General features: G+C 39.5%; 1 protein-coding gene across 3 annotated transcripts in view; it reads right to left on the bottom strand.

Annotated features, from left to right (window-relative positions):
• CDH20 (cadherin 20) overlaps positions 1-22,883 on the bottom strand; it is a 142,682-nt gene that overhangs the window by 96,540 nt on the left and 23,259 nt on the right. The window lies entirely within an intron of this gene.

Below are 22,883 nucleotides of genomic sequence, written 5' to 3'. Positions count from 1 at the left end.
CATCAGAAATTACAAAGGTCCTACACATATTATATAAAATTGCAGCTAAGAGAAGAGAGACTCATATGAATGTCCCATGGAGAGAAAACCTGTATGAAGTTCTCCCCAGTTAGTTATGGTTTTGTGCTTGGCCTATACCAGGCAGCCTGTGGTCATGGCTGGCTGACTAGCACATGGGTGACTTGAGCCTTGTCATGGAGCACATCCCTGGGGGCCTTGAAAGAGCCTGGAGTTTTGTCTGGATGCTTATAGGACATGGGGAGGCAAACAGGAGATGTTGTGGGGGTGGCCCAGAAATAGGAGCTAGAACAGAGGCAACAGGCTACTGCAGAAGAAGGACAGGCATCTGTGGGTGTAGAAAACAAATCTTAGGACACCAGGTTTTTTTCAATTGAACTGATCCTGGAGCAACTTATTCTTAAATTTCATGGTACTGACTGTTCCTCTGCTTCTTACTTGGAAGTTATACAAAACAAGTCCCAGATGAGCTCTCACATCTCACCATGAGCATCTAAGAGTCAGGAATTTATTTTACCTGTGCAATCCCTAGTGACTTTATTCAGTATTCTTGTGAGCCTCATGGCTACTGCCTAAAATATTCTGTGATAATTCATCACCATTATCTGGTGTTTTACTAATGTTACTTAGGTAAATTATTATAATCACAGTAAAAATATTTTAGTACTTCATTTACAACTTTGTTCAAAGTAGTCTAACGAAAGTTAGATTAATAAAACATCTGTCTTCCAATATAGTTCAAAGTATCCTAGCAAGGTATGTGTATGCCAATTAATTCTGCCATAAGAAGCAGAGTTTACAAAAGGCTGATTTAAGCTATCAGGACATGTAGCCACATCTTCCATTTTTCCTGAAAATCTGTCTGTAATGGAGGGGGTTCAAGTCAGCCCCCAAATGAAACATCCTGGCCTCAGATGACAATGTATTTCACTAAGCAAAAGTGCCAACACTAAAGGCATGCTGGGATCAATAATCTTCTTTTGCCTTAAAGATCCTAAAATGTTTTGCTTTCCTATGTCACTTCCCATTTTCTGCATCTGCACTGCTTCTATTTCTCTGCTAGTCTGGGACCACACGTACCCTGGTCCCCCACAGCTGCCTCCATGGCTCACAAAAGAAACAGCCTCCAGTTTACAGTCAGATAACTCCCGAAGGCTGAATTCCAGTTGCTCATTGGCATCTAATAACACTGAGCCTAATGGGCAATGAAGCATATTCTATTTATTCTCAGGTGCTTGTTTTCAAGAAAAAAACATACATTATGTTATCGAGGAGTACATTACCAATATTACATTATCATTACCATGACATGTTGCTGTCTTAACTCTTCTCTTTCCTGTATCCCTTGAATGAACAAAGCATCCATGCAGGTTCTCCGCTCATAGGAATATCAACCTTGCTTTTTTTGTTTGTTCCTCCAGCACCCACACCAGTCTACATGCTAGCTTAATTTAATGACAACAGTAATAGAGCACTGCAATGGAAAACTAAAAGATTCAAGAATCAGACTGTGCCCCCTGCAGCAATTCAGAAACAGTGCTATTTAAATTGATACCCAGTACTTATTAAGAACAGTTCCTACACCTTTTTTTTTTTTTTTTTCTAACACACCATATTTTAATGGTACTTTGAAAAAAAATTATGTGTATAAAAATGTGGGAAAAAAATACTACATTTTGTTTATATTTTGCTCTATATTTGGGATACAGAGCTGTTGGGAAGAAGAACATACCACACCTATTCCTGTGCATACAGAACTTGACCAGAAGATCTGTGACTATTTATTGTTCAGGTCAAATATAAGGGGAAAAAAAATGAAGTTCTTAATTCTTTGAAAAAGCTTTCCACAGGGACCTAGACCTGTCATTGTAGAGTCTGAAGCTCTCCGCTACAGGGGTTGTCTTCCTACATGTTTCTGTGGAGTGTGTCATCAAAGTACCCAGCACCCCTTGGGAGATAGCCCTTAATAATAAATAATAGTGGTGTAGGACGTAGGGTAGCTCATTTTCCTCCATGACCCACTGATATTGTCTACCTTTTCCTGTATATATTAGTGGGTATAACACTTCAAAGGAATTCAGTGCTAAAAATCCCATCAAAGTTAGTGGAGTTGGATTCAGATCTGATGCTGAAGATACGTTTGATAATTTTCAATCCTACCTTTAGTAGCAAATATTTCATATTCCAAGACTGGCAGCAGCAGTGACTGAAGTCTATTATCAAAAGAGACATTTCTGCACTTCCACTCCAATAGTATTTCCCTGTAATGTTTTCAAGACATTCCCACTCCAGAGAAGGGGAAAGGCAAAGGACACTGAGAAGAATAAACACAACTGCTACACACTCCCACTGCTACCTTTCTGTGGCAAATACTGCCTGAACTGCAATAGGTTACTTGTGCTGGTACAACGTACAAGCTAGGTATGTAGCTATCACATTTAGCCAGTTGAGATTTTGTTTTCTTGCAGTCTATCAATCACTTCCATGAAACAATTGGTTTTACTAGCATCCTGTGTGATGCACTTCATAAATTGGGAAGAAATCCTCCTGAATGCCTGAAGCTAGACTGAACACAACTTTAGAGACTTTTTTTTATAAGTAAGATCAACAATCCACATTAGGCTATTAGGAATACAAGGTGGAATTTCTATCCTAGAAAAAAATGTATTTTGAACACTCTAGATTCAAAGTCTGCTATTGTTCTGGAAGGGAAGAAGGACCACATCACTTAAGAAAGACAACACTATTTTATTTTCTGCAGGTCTGCCTTATCTTCTTGTCCCAACCCTGAAACATCTATACCAGGTCCCCACAAAGGGATTTCAGTGTTATTGCGGGAACTCGTCAGAAGAGTGCAGTGTATAGCAAGAGAGAGTAGCACTGGTGTCATGCAACAAGTCTTGTGAGCAGAATTAATACCCTTCATTAGATAGGCTGGTTTAGTTGAATAAAAGTTATGGGACCAAAAGCGTGCCTGACTATATCATCTGGTCCAACAACAGTTATTAATTCTTCTTAGAAACATTGCTTTGCCAATTAAAGTTGCTGTAATCACCTTCCATCAGGAGGCTGGACTAGGTGTTCTCCATAATGCACGATGTGCAGACCGCCTACAGTGCTTGATGCCACGACGCCTCATAAAATTACCTCCATGTTAAGAACTCCGTGGAAGTTTTATAGCAGAGCACATCTAATGGATGCTTGTAAAAAACTCCACTTACTTTGTCACAAGAAGTAAATAGGGTGAGAACTTGTTCAATATTTACGTACTTTCATTCTGCTCTAATTCTAAACTAATGTACTTAGTATATAATTTTGCAACCAAGAAATGTAATAGAATTGAATGTTCTAATGCATAACACTTTTCATCCTGTATACTGTAGCCAGACAGCTTTTTACAATTAGTACGACTACTGCTTTTTTTGTTTTTAGCAAAGTAATACATGTACAGTCATTAAGACCTGCAATGTAATACACTGGATGCCCACAGTTTTTCTTTACCTTTATCTCCAGCATGAAGAAAAAGGAAAGAAAAAAGATTACCTAATGTGACTAGAAGATGCATGCATAGCTAAGAATGAATACAGACTGTGTGCTCAGAAAAAAACATTAAAGCATTAGGGCAGGCATTAGTAATACCACACTATGTACTTTAGAATAACTTGCTGCCATAAAGATAGATAGTCGAGATAAAAATAAAATAAAACAAACAAACAAGCAAAAAGTGTAAGAAATTTTGTAAATTCCTCATACAAGCTAACTGAAATCTTTGTAGCACAATTATGGGGATGTTTCAGTCAGTCACAGAACAGCCTGATTGAATGATAATCAAATTAATTATCTACATTAACTGAACAGTTGAGAGCCCAGGTTGAAATTTAATAAACCACACTGCATGAGGATGTTTAAAGATAAATCATAGCTTGTGATTGTGTGAGCATCATTTATTTTAAAACACTGTGCTGTTTCTACAAATTGTATTTACTAAAGCTGTGCAAAGCTTCAAATCTTTTCCAAGGTGAGTACAATTTTATCGTGGTGGTTCTTGTAATTTAACATCCACTTACGCAGTTACTCACATTTCCACACCCTACCCAGTAATTCTTGGCCAGAGGTGCTTGGCCCAGACATGCTGTGGGGAGCCACACGGGTCCAGATGTTTGCCCAAGCTTGATCCTGCCTTCCCCAAGCTTCCCTCTTTATCTCATGGCCCCACACACACTTGCACCATTTGTTTGCCCAACGTCTGCGGGACAGCACTGCCTGGGCTCTGCAGGGGCTGGGGGCACAGCCCCCCTGGGGGAGCAGCCCCTGGGGCGGCTTTGTGGGGGAGACCCCACTCCTGTCCCACACATGGACTCAGCACACGTGTGCAGCAGGGTTAATTATAATGTCACCTGTGGAGGTGCTTTTCCTCCAATATTAACCTTCTGTTTTTCCCATATGTTCCCATACGGGCCAAGTTTTCTTTGTAAGCAGAGCACTAAGAATTGCTTCATACTAGCGCTAAGAAATGACAGCTGAGCTTTACTCACGTGATGTCAAAGCCATAAGTCACCTGACTTTGATAAATCACTTAAAAATAATAGTAATTTTAATTTAAATAAATTGCACTTTTTTCTCCCATACCATCACTTCTTAGGAATAATTTGCATTCACAAGATAAATGCAGTTTGGTAGTCTTTCTCATGAAACATCATCATCTATGCCCAGCAGCGATCAGTGAGAAGACTCAGATTGCCTTAGCTCAGCATCCTTTCTGCAGCCTTCCCACTCCACATCCTTGCTGCAGTCCAAATATGCCCAGTTCTACATATGTTGAAAGCATTACAGAATTCAGATGCAATCTCTGTTAATCTTGGGAAGAGCAGAAGAACCAGCTGTATTGAGATATAATGCAAAACATGGCATTAGTAACTCAAACAACAGGTGAAGTAAGCACACACAGTCTTAATCAATTCCTATTAATTCTTATCAAGAATAATAATAATAAAAAAAAAAACAGACGATAAAAATGCTTGACATTTCTCAGTTTCTCTACATGCTGTCTGAAAAGAAGACTTTGTCAGTGAATTGGCTGAAATCTTACCAGTCCTAGAGATGTGCAAATGATTGTGAAGGATGCCCTAAACAAATCATTTTTAGAGGAGCTTTAAAGAATAAAGGGCCTCTGGTTTCAAGTGAGTTGTGCATATGTACACAAACGCTCATCCACAATGTGAATTTAAAATAATCCTGATGGGAGCGAGGGAAGGGGAGGGAAGGGACAAATGGAAATAATGAGACAGACTTTGTCCCTTTGTGTCAGAAAACAAAGCCTTCTGGTTCGAATCTGAGATAGCGGCTCCCATTTGACATGGTTTCAACAAACATACGCGCATTCTGGCTTGAGCCTGTCCCTAAAGGATACTAAGACCAAGCAAAGCTTGCTTACAAGTCACCCAAGCACAACATGATGGTTTTAAGTGGAAACAAATGAATGGAATAGATGTAATTAAAAAGCCAAACCGAATTAGACAAAATTGCCACAGCTTCACCTTACAAAGTCAGTGAAGGGCAGCAGTGGAGCATCTGAAATGGTTATTTGGCATAGGGTCGCTATGAAGATGAATTAGGGTTAATTTTCTACTGGAGCGTAGGTCAGGTGCTGTGCTGTGGCAGAGCGCTCATTTTACTGGGTATGTTTTGGCCTACTCACAACTTTAGAAAATAAATATTACAATGTTAAATTAAATATGCTCTGTGACAAGGACTTGCAAGATTGGGAGAATGTGATTTATATGCAATTGGCTCATATACACCATCTAATATGATATGCACAGTGTAACGAAAGCTCAGGGGTCTGATCTGCAGTGCAGAAATGCTTTACAATCCTCTTTCAGGTTGCATGTTGTTTTTCCTTCCTCTTCTTTTTTTTTTTTTTTTTTTAATTTTAATGACTACATGAGTTAATTAGCGGTTATGTACTCTGTCTCTTTGCCTGGCCTAGCTTATCCCTACTGCAATAAATCTCTTTTCTTTCCCTCTCCCAAGGATCATTACAACATTAGGCAGCACTGTCAACAAAACTAATTGAAAGCCACCTGCTTTTAGGATCACCTTAATGAAAAACAGCAAAGTTAAGAAACAAGATTCAATCAACTTTTTAATAGTCTGTAATTTCCTATTAATTTACACAAATAGGGAGGCAGAAAAAAACCCTATAAGATCCTTTTTTTTCACTTCTGGCCTTATTGTCCACCCCTCTTTACATCTGTATAATTAGAAATGATTATTTTTGGTACCTAAATCTCCCATCACTCCTTAAAGTGGAACTAATAGTATTACATTTTGTCTTTTCCACTGCAGCTGTGTAAAAAGTATTTGCAAATACCCTTCCAACTACAAGGGATCTGTTCACTTTGCTAAACATTTGGGCCCTTTTTAATCAGGTAGGCCCAGATTCAGCAAAGCTTTTATAGATGTCTAAGTCCACGTAAGCACCTACACAAATGTTCTACATCTCATTGTCTTTGATATCTTTTAAATTCAAGTACCTGCAGAAACCTGGGGAAAGGCTGAATGTGCAGGACTGAATTGGTATATATTTCTGGAAAGGGGCCTTAGTCCCAAAACGTGCAAAGCCCTTCAGCACATGCTGAACCTCAGGCAGGTGATTAAGTGCTATTGAAGTCAATAGGAAATAAGCATGTCCTTGAAGATAAGTACTTTGCTACCATTCCACGGGAGCACACAATTTAGTCAAGTGATTGTCAGTAAGGAAAACATTCTTGATGGCTAAACTGTTTCCCGTAAGTAGTTTCCCTGCTCATCCTTAACTGTGGAGAAAAAAGCCTAGAGAAGGATAAAAGCGACTGATCTATTTCTGGTAGGCCAACTGAATAAAAATACTGAGGAAAGAAAAGAAAATGGAAAGCACAAGATCAACAGTACTAATGACTATTTGTGTTACAGCAGGGCTTAGATGTCCCAGCAAAGATGAGGATCCCACTGTGGTAGATGCTGTGCAAACAAGTCAGAGAGGGTGTTCAGTAAAGGAGAGCTGCCTGTAAACACAACATGTGGAAGTCCCTTTGAAGTCAGTCAAAATCCAAGCATGCAAACAGTTTGTACTGTGGGGTCATAAATTTCAAGCTACATGATTAATTGCTATCAAGTGTGCTGAAGCAGAAGACAAGGTCTCTCATGGCCACCACATATATAAAGACGTATGAAAAAAAATAAGGTCACAGATAATATATTGGTGGCATTTAATAGACCACTATTTACTTCTCAGGACTGCAAACATATTGTTATTTTTCCTTCTTCAAAAGAATAAAAGCATTATTGAAATGAAATACATTTAAAACAATGCAGGTGACAATGCAGTATGGAATCAATTCTACCTTCATGCAAATGTATTCATCTCTCATTGATTATAGTAATGAGATATGCAAAGAAGATCAGAGGAATATAATTTGATCCTTTCTGGAAGCTACTCAGAAATTCATGCTGGATGTAGTGTGTGTGCATACACAGAAGAGGAAGAAGAGTGAGGAGTCGTATTGTGGAGCCTTCCTGAAGAGGGCAAATTCCGGCTGATTCAGAAGCAGTCTGATGCCTATAGGAGGTTAGGGGACCTAGGAAGAAGAAGAGCTCCCCAGTTTGTGATCCCGCAGTTTCAACAGTGCTATGAGTATTACAGCAAGCAGAAAAGGCTTAAAAATAAAGAAGTACAGAAGAGCGAAAGGAAGGAAAAAATACCAGTCAGGAATAATTATCACAGTGTATAAAACTTTCCGCTCCTTTATTATCATAAATTGCAAAGTTTTATTGATGCATATTTTATCACAGCACTCTTGCCATATGTGATCTGAAGATTCAGAGCCTGTCCCCAGGGACAACGGTACTGATATAGATAATCAAGAATTCCTTTTATGCTTCTCTCAACGCAGCCACAGCTCAGATTGAAATTAACATCTTTTACAATGAAACACCAGTTTGCTGCCACAACCAGACATGACAGCTGGAGAGAGAGGCCTGCTTATCCAGTTACTCGTTCAAGTCTCGGTTTCATTACGGCCTGTGAAGATGTAAACTACGTACAAAGCAATGTGGATGGTCACTGAATACCAGAAAAAGGAACCGGCATGCAACCTGCTGCATGAAGAAATGGGAGAAATTTCTCAAGATAAAGTCAGGGATGAAAAGCCAAGATCAGAGGCAGCCCCTAAAAAAGCAATGAAGAGGAATCCAACAGCTTTGAACTTCTGCAGTTTACACTGCCTGGATTACTTTGGATGATGCTCACACACACATGCACACACAAGGATGGAATCCGTGCCCAAGAGAGCCAGCACAGGGCACTATTCCACTTAACTCCTCCAAAACAAGGATTTTAACCGCTCTTCTACATACCAGGGAGCATAGGGTCATGTATGCACTGTGGGAACACCAAGGCTGGTTCATCTGGAAGGCACTCGCTCCTCGTCATCTTTTTAGGTTTACTGCTTCCACCTGCAGACAGGCTCCATTTCTCAGGCTGCTGAGAAGAGAGGCATGGAAGTTGTCTTGCTCTGTTCCCCACGGGGTCATATGCCATTGCAGAATCAGAGTGTCTTCCTGTAGAGCATTAAATGACCGACATCTGCCATGTGTGGTTCATTCTCCCTCTCATCCTCTTCCCAAGGGAGAACGAGGTATGCAGTGTAGTGTTTTGTTTTGGCAGGGCTTTGTTTTTGTTGTTTTAAATCTACATGCTGCCATATGTTAGGAAAAAAAAATAAAAAGCAGCACCTTTCTTTTGAAGGAGAAGGTGGTAGGTTCTGCGATGGTCATTGCTTTCTGAGGCAGTTAGTGCCAGGGTCTTGGGGTGGCTTCCCAAAAGGTGCAGCTTCACCCTGGCTGCTAGAACTTCACATATTGTCACAGGGAGCAAGAAATGGTAACACAATGGAATCACATCTCTTCATGTGCAAGATTGCTTCAAACCCAGCTTTGAGCATGTCTATGTACCACAACATTTTATGCCTGTTGCTTTGGCATGTTATGTGCTGGGACGAATAGTAAAGCCTACTCTATTGATATTTTTTTCCTGATTAATATCATATATTTACAGGTTATTTCCCAACAGTCACCAGAGAAGAACAGAAAAGACAATATCAATGTAAGTTTTGAACCATGTAAGTGGACAAATGTGCTGATAGAGGTGCAAAGACCTTCAGGAAACATTTAAAGTATATTGCATGCCTCCAGTAAAGACCAGGAAAAAAGTGCAGAAAGGACAGCAACTCCAGTGCTATTTTACTGCCTTGTGTCTTTGAATTCCTGCAGGTTCCACAAAACAGTACTTCTGCAGTTGAATACTATGGACAAGCTCAGGCTAAAACATGCATAATAGCAAGCCCGCTTTACGGTCATAACCAAGTAAGACAAGGAAACAGAAGGCTATGAAAAGAAGATGGGTATATGGCAGAACAGCAGCGTAAAGATCTAACTTATATCAGCAACAGAAAAAATTGCACTAATGGGTTACATAGATGAGTGTTCAGTGAACAAAAAGGACAGGGCAGGATCTCCAGCCCTAGATTAAGAGACAGTCACTTTTGCTCTCCTAAAGCTAAGGAATTTGGGGAATTTCCTGGTCCTTACCCCACTGGAGGGGAACATCTCACTGGCCAGGGCTGATTCCCAAGCCCTCAAATCTTTGCTCAGTCACAAAGAACACTCTTCTGGGGACTGTCCATTCTCTTTTATGTTTGTAATTTATACTTTTCCCAGATTTCACTTTTATAGGATGCTAATACTGAAGGGATTTAATATTGAAGACATTCTTCTGCACCATAAAGAGAACCCACAGGTTCAGATGCCCAGGATTTTTTCAGTCTTGTGTGCACCCGCACACACACACAGCGATGACTGCAACCTCAGTCACACTGTGAAGTCTAGATTAGCTAAGGACCATTTGAAGAGAAATGTAGCAGTATGTATTATTTTTTCCTTTTATAAGAGATTTAAGATATTTACTATGACCATACATTTTTAATGTCAGATTGAAAAACAAAATTTCTGTCTCATAAGAAATTACAGTATTTGGCATTTCTCCCGAGTCAGGCTAAAATGCCAAAATAATACAATTTCTCTACCTATAAACATTTAAAGAATCAGTTTCAAGAGACAAAAATGCTAACTTCTATGTTATGAAATAAGTCATTGTGAAGTTTCTGAAATAAAATGTTTAGTGCTGGGGGCAGAAGGGTTGTGGTGGCATTGCTCCTTGATGCCACCTAAATGGCCACAACTGTGAGCTGATACTCTTGGTCTGCTTGTTTCTACCTAACCCATGGATCCTTCTTCCTAGTCAGACTTAGAGCCCTACCAGACACAACAGTCTTATTGTGCTGCTGTTCTCAAGATGCTTCACACCTGTGCAAAACACAAAATCTGTCAGCCACATTTTCCTTTGTGGAACAATTTACCAAAGGGTCCATTTTCCCTAAAAATATTTCAATATTTAATGAAGTCCCTTTTCCAAAAGGAAAATACTTAATTTGACATGTTTATGATCAAACCTAGTTGTTTTATTACAGCTTGCCTTTTGAATCCTTTGAGTGGGACTATCAAGGCAGAATAACTGGTAAGGACACTACTATAAAGCTAGTGTCTCAGTGTGATGTCTAGCTAAAGAACAACTTTGAAAACCTTTTCAGATTAATCTTTCTTCAGAACAGCAAGTTTTTAAAGTACTGTTTATAAGCAACCTTTTGCATCATTCTTTTTATAATAGCGTTGGTTTAAAAATTATTTTACACTTGGGCATCAAGAAGCACACTGGGAATAAAAGCCTTCCTATAAGCCTCCTAATAAGGCACAGACCTCATCAGGAGTCTGTACAAGGTCTGCTATGATGGATAGAACCCCTGAGCCAAAGGGGTCATCACAGTACCACAACAATATCAGTAAACTAGTTAAAATAAAATAATAATAATAAGTAAAAAACCAAAAACAAACAAACAAAAAAAAACAGATCATCAATCAAGCAGAAATCAGTTGCTTGTTGTGAACTAAATTCAGATCCTCTTTGAGTGAAACTTGATTCTAATTTAACCATTATAACACCACTGAAAACAGTAAACTTGCACTGGTCTATTAAAGCATAATAACATAGAGACACGCCACACTGTTAAGATCTTTTACATCTTTCTTTGAAATATCTGACATGGGTCATTTTTCCAGACAAGACGCCAGAGCTATTAGACCACCAGTCTGTCCTGAGACAGTAAATCCCAGATCTTTAAGATAGATAGGGTGTAACTGAAACTAGAATTTGGCCTGTGGGGCTAGATCTGTCCCCACTTAAATCACATTGCTTTCAATGCTCTACTGGTGTAAATGGTATTTTTATGTATGTGTCCAGAAGAGAATTCAACTGCAATATTTCTTTCTACTGCTGAAATATTAGCATTAAAAAAGCAGTATTTTACAAAAGTCATATAAACATAGTGCCTATAATACAATCAATTTTGTTGGAATTGTTTTATACAAACCTTCATCTTTGAAATGATATGCCTTCCTTTGTGGAATATCTTAAAACCTAAAAACGTTATTTGAAGTAAGACGTGACAGTACATTAACCAGTAAAAAATCAAAGTACTCCTTTTTTTCCTCAAGTCCAGAAGAATTAATTGTGTTGCCACTAAAAAGTACAGGCACCCAACTTTTGAATAGGAACTGACCTAGTATTTCTGAAAACCCTGCATGCAATTAGCTTCGTGTAAGAGCCATCTTTCAAGCCGTCTTTTTTCTGCCTCTGAACTCTGAAAGCTGCTCATCAGATACAGGAAAATTAGGATATTAATAGAGAACCATTTATCAAGCTTGATAGGTTTGTTAGAGGCACACTTGCCCAGTTAACCAACATTGTCAAAGTTTCTTTTAAAGCAGAATGTTCTTCCCAGTCATCTTAAAGATATTGTGAAGGTCTTCCTGATGTGTTTATCCCTACATGACGCCTTCCCCATCAGCATTTCTCCAGCGGTGGGCTGGAAGCTGCCCTGCCCCAGGAAATGGTGCTTGGCTGGCGGAAGATGTCTTTGGCTATGGTGCGATGCCGTGGCCTTGTCCCTACCATATATGACAAGATGTCCAAAGAGACGCCTGTTGCAAGAGGGGTTACACCGCCCCCCTTAGAGCCTTGTGCACAGGGCATTTTTTGTGGGTCCCCAAAGCAAAGAGTGCTGCCATCCCCCTGACTCTAGGGTTTGTAACCCATGACTCAGAAACTCTGGCCTAGGTTGGCAGGAGGAAGATGTTCAGCAACATCTGTATTTTCTAGATAAATTCTCCTTCAATTAAATAAAGCAATATTTATTTATTTATTTATTTATTTTGCAGCAGAAACATATCAACTTCAACATTTCCCAAGGAAAGATTTCTCACATCAGGGCTATTTCTTGTGTCCTTCTTAGAGACACAAATCAAAAATCTTGACCTATTCATTCCTAAATGTGAAGGCTCTGACAACTTTTTTGTCTGTACATTTTCTAAGGGCTTTGGTTTCTTTCTAAAACATGGTGATTATGAAATCTAAGCTTTGGCAGAACCAAACTGTGATCTCCCAGCTCTGATATTTGGCTTGCAAGCACTTCAATACAGTGCTATTTCCTATGTGTTTGCACAGCACAGGGGTCTGCATCACACACAGCACCTGTAGGCGCCTCTAAAGCACATATTAGAGCTACTAATAAAAGTTTTACCTTTGCCTGGTGCTTCAGTCTCAGAAACCTAAAACCCATGTATTTCCTCAAGCTCCCAGATCCACTGTGTAGACAAAAGCAACCAAAATCCCTGTTGTTTTCAGGAGATTCAGAGCCAAACTCAAACACTGCATTTACCTAGATATATAATGTCATCAGAGAGTGAACTGGCTTTGCTAATAGGGTGTCCAGCAGTGGCAGAAGATATGCAAAGGCTTGAGCCTTCTCGCACCTCCTCTCTCCCAGCCTCCTTTTCCCCCCCAGCCTCAAATGCCTCTGCTTGAGGTTCTCATTTATTGGCGCCAGTATTGTACAAGTTTCAGATGGGGCAGCACCATTCCTTCCTTTCATTTTCTTTAAAAATTTAATATGTCACGTCTGTGATTCTTCTAGCTCCAGCGGTTTGTGAGACAGGAATATTGAGGTTATCTCATGGACGTTGACAATACTCCACACGTGGCTGGGGACAAGAGCATAAAACACTGGGTATGGTTGGTGTCTGCCTCTTTCCCCTCTCCCTCTTTTTTTTTTACATCCTGTAAACATTACTGGAAGAGATTGTACTGCAAAGTCATAAATAAAGTATACTTGTCAGAAGCTACAGTCTTAAAATATTCTAACGGTTTGTTTGTGCTCTTTCCATAAATTGTTTATTGGTCAATATGGCTAGAACTTTCAAATGTATCCTCCTTTGCAGTTTACTGATATTATCTCTGTTCTAAATACTTTCATCTAGTATAGAGCCTTCAAGAAAAACAGTTTCTACCTTTTTTCATTGATGACAGAGAGATTTTTCCAATGCTGAACATTCAGATTATTCAGCATTACATTACTCTGTGCTTCTTATCCTTACAGAGATTGCTAGCAGACCGTTAAAGGAGAACTGTATGATTATTTCTGAAGTTACCATCAGCAGTGGGGTTATGCAGCAGGGGGATGCTTTTCAAGTGGTCTCTATCTATGCAGTAAAGCAAATCAGAAAAGAAAGATCTCTGTATAAAATATTGCTCTAATTTGTATTCTACTTCACTACGTCATGTAAATGTTCTTCAAGTAACAGTTTGACATTGTGAAATGGTACCCTGATGAGTAAATTATCATAGAAAGAAGTTCATCAAAGCAATGATTTCAGACATGTGTCTGAGTAGCCTGTGAGCATGTAGAACCGAAGCTATCTCTTCAGCCAGAGATGACACCAATCACTGACATATGAGAAAACAGACTTTCTTCTAACTCTCCTGGAGCTCTGCAATGCACGGGGTCTCCCTTGAAAACAATCATCCTGCACAGGATGATATTTTAAACTGGAAATTAATCAGTTCAGTCCCTTCTTTATAGTGTCTAAAAAGACAGACCTAAGAAAAGTTTAAATGCAGATAATGGCTGATAGATTGGATATTTACAGCTAGTAAGTCAAATATGTTATGACATTTGATAATTGTTTCTTCAATAAATAACTTGGTGAGTTCCGGGGGAGAGGAAGAAGGTAATTTATCTCAGAATAAAAACAGCTTTGGTCCACCAATTCTCTGAGGACAATTTGGTAGGTAGCAGTAGCTACTTGTGGAATTTTGATACTCAGTGATTATTAAAAGTAATAGGAATATAGAGTCCAGATCTGAAAGTAGCTTCAAAAAGCTTAGCCACGCACTCCTGAGGCAATCATGTTTTGCCCACTGCACACATATTAACACTGAAGCACTCATATCTTAGAAAAGAATAAGAACAAGAGGATAAAATATTTCAAATTGTTATCTAAGACCATTTTACTGATGCTTTATTAAATTAGCACGTGAAGAATAAAACAAGTAGCACACTCTGCAAGTTATTTTGATATAATTACTGAGGTTTCAATTAAATAAGGACCTCATAACCAAAGAGATAAAATTAGCAACAGATTTTAAACAAAATTAGTTTTTCAAGGTTGGGAATTTCTATTAAAAAATAAGTGCCTAGCTGTCACACATCATTATATATATTTATTCTACATAATGCATAATGCAGCGGAGCTCAACTCCAGTGAACAGTGGGTCCTTTGGAGAACCCAAAGGTGAGAAAAGAATGTGATGAAGATAGGGACTAGTTAATAATGAACAGTTAATAGTCTTGCAAGGTATCACTACTGCTAACCATGGTTCATTCACTGCCTTACTAATAGTCAAGTGTTTAACAGGCATCATAACATAAATGAGTTTCAATGTGAGCTCCTCCTACTGCCCCAGAACAGCATGACAGCAAGTGAGAAGGTACTTGAAGAGTAGCATGGGGCAAACAGGCAAGAAAACAGATAGGTAGAAACTAAAAACCGAGCTGCTGGTTTTATAGTTTTTTTGGTTGGTTTGTTTGTTTTGGTGGGGGGGGTCATTATCTCCTCTACAAGTTTGAGCCTAACATCTCATTCCTTAGTCCTTGCATTCATGTTGAGATGTACCATGTACGTGAGCCATAACAATTAGCCCACCTCAACCACAGCATACTTGATAGAGCACGGTTCCACCGTGCCCTTAGCAGTGCCTCTGAACTCAGCCTAATTAGGATTAACTTTTCCGAAGTCTAGACTACCAAGAAAAGCTTAGCCTCACCTCAGTCCAGAATGCCTATATAGTGGCTCCAGCTCTAAGGTATATAACCCTAGCATCTAAGACACTCCAGTGACAAATACCTTTCTCTTGGCTTATTGATGAGCAATTACCCGAAACTCCACATGCAAAATTAGGAACCGATTTTCTTATAAAACACTTCCAATATCCAGTACTCACCCTAGAGACTTCTTGTGGGATCTAGGAGCTGTTCCTCCAATCTCTCCTTTTACCACACACTGCTCTGCTTTCTGCCATGCTTGTTCACAAGCCTGCAAAAGTTATTTGTGTTTCTTTTGTATTGGTCGCTCTCCAAGCCTCAGCCAAATTCTATTTCCGCCACTGATCCAATCTGTCCTTTTTTGTCTCTGTTATTTTATTAAGACATTTGTCATTTCTTTTGCTCTACCTCTCTATTCAAATCCTCCATTTTCTTGCTCTCCTGCAGCTTCATCCTCTGTTCAGTCTCTGCAAGGTTTTGTTGCTATTATCATTTTCTCTCAACATGCTCTCTGTCCTCTTAAAGCCTGCTTTGACAGATCCTCTCTTGTCATCTGCATGAAAGCTGATTTCAGCTCTTCCTTAAAGCACCGTGCCTATGCGCCTCCTCCACTACAAGTGCTTAGTGTGGAGCTTCTCCTACCAGGGCTATTTGTCTGCTCCTCATGGCCCTTCCTCCCAAGGAGGGCTGAAGGGATGTAAGGTGTGCAGGGCTGTGGGCCAGGGGCACTAGTCTGATAATGTCAGTAGTTCACTGATGTCTTTCCAGTGGTCTAGGAGCTCTTCCTGTTGCCACTATCAAGAATGCATTCTAGTTACTTGACAAGAACCCACTTGGGTGTCCATGGGGTGCCCAGAAGAGAGGATGTTTGGGAGCAAGCTTGCCATTACAATAAATTTACCAGCCAGTGTTCATTCCCCCTTGCCTTAGCAAGACATGTTCATGAGGAGTAGGCACCTCTAATTGCTTGCGTGGTGCTTGCCCATCTCTGCAACACTTTCTGAAGGAAACACGTAAGTAAAGCAAATCCACATGGGAAGCACAAACCAAAGAGGCAAGTGTAGTGGGTCCTGTCAAGAGACACAGTAGTGGTAGATGCATGCTGCCTTCCTTGGACACTAAAAGAAACTGAGTGGCTAACTAAAATAGACATGCACCACTGATCCATGCTCCCCCCAAACCCTCCTTTCTGAGGAGGCATTTTTCTACCCTAAGTAGCTTCACACGTCCTTTATCAGCCACCCTGATTTCTCTCTTATTCCTTTACTCTGTTCCTTAAAAACATATTTTTCTTGAGAAGCAAGGCCTTAAGTCAAGCAATAAGTAATATATACTTGAACGGTTGGTTAATATCCTCTAGATTATATTTGGATTGGGGGACGCTTGGGACAAAACTTTAAATTTTCTGCAAGGAAGCACTTTTAAACCATTTAGGAGCTCTCTTTTCTGTAAGTTTGTCTCCTAATTCTCACCACTCAGGTGGAACTTCACCTGTTAAATCACCTCTCTCCTTTTCAAATGTATCTTGCAATTACAGAATAGGCTAATTTCAGCAATGGGCTAAGCACACGAAAGACACTCCATATATAATAACCTAGTGAGGTACCTATATTCTTCTTAACAGGTTTGCCAAGTAGTGATCTACTACCGCTATTTTAACTTGCTTTACATCATGACTGCAATTCTAAATTAAACTCACACAAGCAAGGAGATTTATAGTTAAGTCTTTCACTCAATCTTTAACTTGCTTCTCTGTAACAAAGTTGCATATTGCGAGGGATCTTAGGCATGTGTCACAATACCTAGGTATGAAGAAAGGTTAATTGTATACACTAATTCTTTACCTTCGATTTGTTTCTGTAGTAGACTTAACGGAATCATGTAGAACAATTCAGCCCCACTGTGCTGTCAATCTGAAAGCTGTCAGGACCTCTTGGGCTATGTTGTTGGGTGCTGCATACTTCAGCAGGACAAACCCTAGACAGTTTGCTGAGTGCCTGCTGAGCTTGCTCCCATCAGGTATCTATCTACAGAGAAGTTCAGAAGCATGAAGGGCTTCTGTCCTTCTGAGAAAAGTGAAATAATTTGAAGGAAGGCCCTTCTCAGAAACAAGTCCGCATGTGGTTCCCAGTGGCCCCACAGCAGCCCAAACGAGCCCTGTTCCTTCCCTCCTTGGTGAGGACGTGGACATGAACTAATGGCACAGACCTAACCAAGAGCACTTCAGTGCTGTCACCATTAGAAAAAGGAGGAGTCCCTAATCCAAATGGTAAAAAAAAAGAGAAATTCAAGAGAGGAATTCAGAAGGCGGTCCTGTAACCTGAAGACTATGGTGTTTTGCTGATTCCAGTCTAAGTTTGGACTGGTTAGGGTCTGGGGTATCAACCCCTGCATACTCAGACTTTTTTGAAGAGCTATTACAAAAACAACAGAGACAAACATTTCAAATATACAGAATGCATTTGACATTGTACCTTCACCTTTAGTATCTGAAATCCCTTTAACATATTTCTTAGCATGTGAACTATACTTATGCTTTCAAAGTAAAACAAGTAGTTTAAAAGACGGAACCCCCTGTGACTGCATAAAATGCTCCTTACATCCATAAATTCTTTAAATGAGGACCCAAGCTAATTCTTCCACATCAATTATGGTTTCTCAAGTCTGCAAATATTTTTCAAAGTGGGGGGGCTTTACCTTTTGGAATATTATCACGACAAGCTTGGTAGTGTCAGAACTGGTGAATTTTAAGTGTTTAATTTTCAGATGAAATGTATGTAACTATGTTAAAAATTCCTGTGAAAAAGTAGGTTTTACACATGTACTGCAGTCAGTCTTCACAGTTCTATCCTTTTTTAATTACCCAAGGCATTCTGATTAAAGAGCTACAAAGTAGTCTATTTAAAATTGGTTTTTACAGTGATTTAATAGGCACAAAAAGCATATGGAATTAGAAAACATTTACTTCTCTTCCCCTTCTTACATTGCCAAATATAGTTAAATCAAACTTGTATTAAAAAAACAAATATTCCCATGGTGAGGACTTTCATATCAACTTCCAGTTTCAAGCAAGTTGCTACTGCTGAATTAGAAACCTCTGGCAATTTTTTCCTAAAGAAATGTAAATGATGACATCCCATTAACTAGCAGCGTTACACCACTAAAAGACTACGACATGTCTTGCTTGCCTCAAACTTCCCTTTCCTTCAGTACAATGCCTTAGAGGCAGCAGTGTTTAAATGGTACAAAGTACTCCACTACCACCAGCCTGAATCTTTATTTAGGAGAACAAGCTTCACATTCTTCCCCACTAATGCAGTACATGGGCTTGTTTGGCTCCTCCATAAAACACGCTCACACGCTATTCCTGTCTAAAACAAGGTACAGTACTGACATGACAGATTCATGTTCCCAGCTGTGACATAAGGGTTCTTTGACAATACCACAGTGAAAGCCCTATTAAGACAACATGTGCCGGACAGTGCATCTGATGCAGTTAAATGCTATAAAAGATTTTCCAGGTGTTAATGAGTTCCATGGGTAGAATGAAAATGAGATAGATCCGTGCACTTGGAAACTCTCAAGAAACAGGACTCAGACTCTCACAGAGACAGACAAACAGCGCTTTATAAGTATCACTGGCCAAACTCTGCACCTGACCGCACGAGGTGATGAGCGACCCTGACTATTCACTGAGGGAACTGTTCCTTTTGGACTGCTTGCATGGGAAAAGACAGACTTTCATGTCTTCCTGCAGTTTATTGCATCCTTCTTGCTTTGCTCAATTGGTGAAAAAGCACTAGTTATTTTGCTCTTTTTGTGTCTTTTTTTTCTTCCCCTAAAGAGAAGGAAAACATTATGCCTGCTACTTCATTTCTCATCCTGAGTTGTATGAGAGATCCAGCTTGACCCAGTACAGATAAGAAACTGTAATTGTAATTTAACCCATGTTAAAGTGTCATAACTGACAGTTTGTGCTTTTAAAGGACAGAAATGAACTCTTTTCCATACTTTGAAACAGCAGTGGTTGTAATTTTTCATGGCAATGTTGGGGCTAAAAAGCCTACATATAAAATAATATGCATGGACTGCCCTGAAAATTTCAACCACTGATATTTCAGATTATATTATCTTGAACATAGGTATCTATAATAGCACTGTTTATTTGTATCACCTGTTGACTTGGTAAAAGGTTGTTTCATTTACTTAGGGTGTGTGACTTTTATGGTTACTGTCCTTTGGGAGCTAAGTTTTGTTTTATCTACAGATGACAGGTACAGTGTGGGAAGGCTGCAATGCAGATTTTTCCATGCTGTTGTGACCACAACCTCAGCCTTTATACCAGCATACATTTCTATGTAGAAAAAAAAAAAAAAAAAAAAAAAGAAGATAATTTTGTCTCAGCTCTAATTCCAGCCTGATTTTCCTTAAAGGGGAACCTCCCAGTACTAGGGGGACCAATGGAGTCTCCTCTCAGAAATGGATTAATACCCACCTAGTTTACTTCCCACAATGACAAGTCAGCGCTATTTTATCTTTCATTTCCAATCTAACATCCCAAGTTCCCTTCCCACTCTTCCCCTATTCCAAGAGAGTTTCTCACTTAAATAACTCGGAGAACTAAATTTTCTTAAATGCATAAGACAAGCAGGTGAAGAGAATGAGCAGGCAAATCTAATAGTACCTTGACATAGATCCTTGAAATTAATGTCTTAAGGGTTAAAATTCCTCTGGCTTGCCAGGTGTTCTGTGCAAATGTTGCATTCATACAATGTATTATCTGACCATTTAACCATATGTCAAACAAACTCTGCTATGACAACCAGATGTAGACATTACCATGGAATGAAATTATCTTTTTATTAATTACCCTTTAATTAGTTGATACAGCAGAGAACATGCAGTAATTTAGTCATAATTGGCCTGACTGAGATTCAATACTTACAGGGATGGAATCTGTTTGTGAGACTACTTATTATGAATAACAATTATGTCTGTGACAATGCAATTTTATTATGAAGATGTACTATGCATTTCAAACAACTTTTAGGTATAAGATGGTATCCAGTATTTGACTACAATTCAATAGTAAATGGTTTCCTTGAATAACAGCATATAATCCTCTGCACATTTTGCTAACCATGCTGTAAGAATGCAAGAAAGACCTCTTCCTGAACTTACTGTAGTACCCAAAGTGTGTTTTCAATGCATTTTATTATAGAAATGAGGAGCCATTTGGTAAATTTTATGTTTGGGAACACAGGAAAAAACACTCTGGACTCCTCTCAAAATCTTGTTTCTGGTCTGCAAATTATTCTCAAATTTAACGTGGTATTTGTGTAAGGGAAACACTATGCAGATTTTTAGAAACATTCTCTGTCAGAACATCACTAGCAGAAGCTTGAGCAGGGTCTCTTATGCGATAACTTGATCACTCCACTTCTTGAACTTCTTTAAGAAAAAGAGAACATTCTTAGGCTCTTGGACTGGACAGGTGCAAATAAAGTTGGCAATATCCTCCTCTAGACTTTACTACTAAGCAAAATGCCTGGAAGACTTTCTTTTGACACAGCTTGCCTTTAAATCAGGAATACTCTTCCTAGACAGAATACCAAGTATCACTGTGGTAGGACAAAGTACATTCAACAACTTAACAAAAATGTGAGTAAAGCAGATTTTAACTGTGGCACTTACATACCTAGATGTTATGATTTTTTTTTTTTTACCATCACGTTGGATAAAACTCTGGAGACACCATGCTGTCCTTGTTGTCCTACACTCTGTGACCTGAGCAAAGACTACAGTGTTTTGTGTTAGTTATATCCTGTTGGACTGGCAGAACTCTTTGTGTTTTCTCCACATTTATTCCCACAAAAATCTCCCAAGGTGCAGACCAAAATCTCCAACAAACCTGTCAACAAGATATAGCAAATCGCTGTACTTTTCAAAGTTGAATGAAAACTCCCTTTCTGTTTTTCTGCATGGGCAGTGACAGAAAATTATACTTCACTGAATTTCTCTGTACACCTTGCTCAATTCCAGCCCATTTATTTATTTATTTATACAGCAGATGGGCAGGCTACATGGATGTCTCTGAGTGAAATGAATCTTTCATATAACTTCTCTGAAGTCAGGTAAGTCATATGAAGGATGTCCCCTTTACAGTTAGACTTTAAAACACTCTTTTTGCTCAAATGGCTACAGACTTCTTCTGGAAGTTTTCTTTGTTTTAAACACAGCATTCTTCCACCCTTCCTGATTATTAATCCACTATGATGTTTCCCTACCACACACAAGTATGTATGGAAAAGGATGCTATACAGGAAAGAAAACAAAATTTTTTGCCTATGGTGCCATCTTTCAGTTAATACCAGCAAGTCATATCCCAGTGCTTGTAAGCGCGTCTTGCTTGACAACTTACAACCTCCTCTGGTACAACCACGCACAGGTTGCGTTTTCCTGCTGTGTCACAGGGAGTAGCTAACACAGTGTAACAGGAGATCATTTCATTAGATTACCATGAAAGAGTCACTGCTTCAAGGAACTTGATTTGAACGGGGACACAATTACAGTGTTAAAAACTCAAAACAGTTTACCAATAAAACCTTGTGTGCCTGCTTGAAAAATGTCTTGGAGCAGCACAAAAGCTGGCACCATTAGCTTTCATCCCTGCTGAGTTGGCAATAAAGTGTACAAATAAGTAAAATGCATTAATTGGTATTAGTCAGTCTAGTTAAGATGTTCATTCTCCAGGCATCTTCAGATTTCACTTCCATAAAATGGGATTTCTTTAAGTCCCATAATTTGATTTTGTCCAGCCCAAAATGATGTTGACACACTGGCAGCAAAAGCACAATTACTTTAGAAAGGTGTTCTCTCTCTAAATAGACCGGGACCCACGTGCTCCCAGTCCCAAAAAGAAAAAAGAAAAAAAAAAAAAAAAACAAACCTGCGGAAGAGGAAAAAGTGATATATTTTCCTATCATTTTCCATTTGCTATTTTTTGCTCCCTTTCCCCCGTATTTTTCCTACTGTGCACTACTGATTACTGCACTTTAAGATCAGAATGAACAATTAAGTGCCTAATTATTCCAGTCACACCAAGCCACAATGAAATCTTTATTCAGTGTTTACAGCAATCTTTGGCAGAGACTGTCTTGCTGTTTTTAAACCGAGAAGAACTGCTCCCTTTGGCTCCCCTCAGCATCAGCTGCCTGGGTTTCGGCTCTGGATGCCAATAATCAGCCTCCTTTTTCTCTTCCAAAGTGGCTATTTTTTTTTTAAGGGTGAAAAGACCTATTCTCACCGACTGCCCATATACTCCGCCTGATTTATGTCCCAGCCACTGGGTCTCTTCCTTCCGTATCTTTTACCATTTGTCCCCCTCCGTCCCGCTCCCGGAGACCCCCGGGGGGGCCCCGCTTCTCCCTCGGGAGTGAGGAAAGGGTTAGCACCCCCATCCCCACAGCCGCCCCTTCTCCTGCAGCCCCCCAGGGGTGAGCCGTGCCCCGGAAAGTTGGAGGGAGCCGCTCCGGCCCCTCCGAGCCGGGA

This window comes from Anser cygnoides, chromosome 2 (genome assembly GCF_040182565.1).
Source record: "Anser cygnoides isolate HZ-2024a breed goose chromosome 2, Taihu_goose_T2T_genome, whole genome shotgun sequence".
Lineage (NCBI taxonomy): Eukaryota > Metazoa > Chordata > Aves > Anseriformes > Anatidae > Anser > Anser cygnoides.
Note: the sequence above shows the minus strand (reverse complement) of the source record. Positions and strands in the feature narration are given on the sequence as shown.